General features: G+C 51.8%; 1 protein-coding gene across 1 annotated transcript in view; it reads left to right on the forward strand.

The window, feature by feature from the left end:
• The window catches only part of GMNC (geminin coiled-coil domain containing), a 7,132-nt gene that overhangs the window by 484 nt on the left and 4,432 nt on the right, over positions 1-2,216 (forward strand). The gene's annotated exons all lie outside the window — the stretch shown is intronic.

The raw sequence follows: 2,216 nt of genomic DNA on the forward strand, positions 1-2,216 counted from the left end.
GGAGCCACCGCTGCCACAGCACCCCGGGAAGCACCCTGAGGCAGCCCAGTAAAGGGTGAAGGGACTAAAGCAAACCAAGGAGGGCTGTGCTGGGCGTTGGTGCTTGTTGGAAGTGTTTCATAGAGCTTGTGTTTCTTGTTAGCCAACAGATGCCCCCCCACACTCCACGCAGCCACGCAGGAGAGGGGTTGGCACCTGAAGTGTGTGGGTTATCACAGCAGTTATCAAATGTACTGTGCAGAGCTGGTGTTTAGGAAAGCTAAAGGGTGACCCAAGGCTGGGTGCGGTGTGGATTTGGAACATGAGCCCTTTATAAAATACCTCTGTTAGAAAAAAACGTAATCAAGGCGGGAGATGGCAGTGATTTAATTTGGCATAGCTGCCAGTTTACCTTGGGCAGCAACCTAGGAAAATATGCCAATAATAAAAGAATGGAAGGCAAATGGCCCTCTTGGTTTGTATTGTCCCTGAGCCTTGCTAACCGGGTAACGGCACTGAGCATCCTCCAGGGAAGAAATGAAAGATCATCCCATATGCCAGCCTGGCCTGCCTTCGGCCCAGCCTCTCCCTCCGCTGGCTGCAGATTGTGTCCGCAGGCAGGTCGGGTTACCTCCCTGAATAGCCCTCGCCATGGCAGGAGGCAGGATCCTGACTAAACAACTGCTCTGCTATTAGCTTTATTCTCACCATCCCCTACGCTATTCAAAGACAGACCCTCAGTAAAGAGTTGGTCGGTTGGGGTTTTTTTCCTGGGAAAAACTCAAGCTTATCTACGGATTGTAATTGCCATGGAAATCTGATGTGAATTAGAGGTGACTATATGCAGACAATCTCTGTCTTCCACACACCTGCATATGGCTTTTGCAACATTACCCTTTATGATAGTAAATCTTACACCACTGTCACAGCATTTATATCCCGAGATCTTCTGGAAGCCTGGGGCTTGACAGAAAACTAATTCCAAATATAGTGAGACATTTGCAGGAGCTTGTCACTGCAGACTGCAGTTCTGAAATCTGTACTTTCTTCCTCAGAACTGTCCACAGAAGTGCTCTGAATCATATTTGCTTCTACGCACCCCTGGGAAGCCGTGGAAAACCCACTCCCTCAGCCAGGCATGTTGGACAAACTTGCTTCTTCCTGCTGGATTTTACAACTGCAAACAAGGCTTGAAAACAAAACAAAACAAAACAAAAAACTCACCAGCAACACCAGCAGCCCTGCTCTGAACATGTGGGATGCTTCCCTGGATGCCTGCTCATTTCCTGGAGTGAAACTCGGACACACCAGTTCAGTGCTGTCCTGAAGCGTGTGGAGGGTTTTTTTTCCTCTCTCTCCTTTTTTTCTTTTCCCTCCTTCCTTGTGTTGATTTGTGGGGCCAGAATGACTTTGATTTCAGCAAGTTTGCTGTTTATTCACGTCACAAGTTTGACAGCTTTACACCAAATCAGATTGCTGGGTTTCAGGAGAGCTCTGAGGCGTCACTGGGAGCTCCTTTAGATTAAACTCGCCTCCTCGGTCTCCCCCCTCTCCCCCTCCTTCAGAGCCATTTAAACCTCGCTGGGGCTTTAACAGAAACGTGCTCCCAAGACCTGCATTTCATTCTGCCACTAACATGGTAAGTGCTCTTTGCATTTCTCTCGACCTGGAGGCAGAAAAGGAGAAGCCCCTTGGGGGCTTGCAGTAGATTTTGTGCCCTCTTTAAGATGGGGAAGGAAGAGGGCTCTCCTCTACCTGCAAGAGCAGTCTCTGCTGCTGTGCCTTCCCACGGGTGAGCAGATTCCTTGCTTGAGGCTCCAAGCCCTGCCGTTGCCTTGCAGAGATTCAGAGCTGCTGCAGACGGGGCTTATTTGGAGGAGGGGAAAGGGGTGAATCCAAAGACAACCCCAGGCTTTGCTACTGTGCGGTCTGGGACTCCTGCAGAACTGCGGGGGCAGAAGGGAGCGCGAGCAGCCTGGAGGTGACTCTGCTGGCTTTGTGCTGCTTTAGAGCTGAATCAAGCCCCCGAGGTGGGAGGAACGGACTGGCCAAGGACAGCCTGGGTCCTCCCTTCACCTTAAACCCACGCAGGACCCTAGTATTTCCCAAGGGATTGCAGGAAACTCAGCCACCTTCCTGGCGTACCTCTGCTCGGAGCCTCTCTGCTGCGGGGGGCTGCGCCGGGGGCGGCACTGCCCAGCGCCCAGCGGAGGTAGCAGGGCGGTGCGGTGCCATCC

This window comes from Aptenodytes forsteri, unplaced genomic scaffold, assembly GCF_000699145.1.
Source record: "Aptenodytes forsteri isolate BGI_AS27 unplaced genomic scaffold, ASM69914v1 Scaffold404, whole genome shotgun sequence".
NCBI classification, from domain to species: domain Eukaryota; kingdom Metazoa; phylum Chordata; class Aves; order Sphenisciformes; family Spheniscidae; genus Aptenodytes; species Aptenodytes forsteri.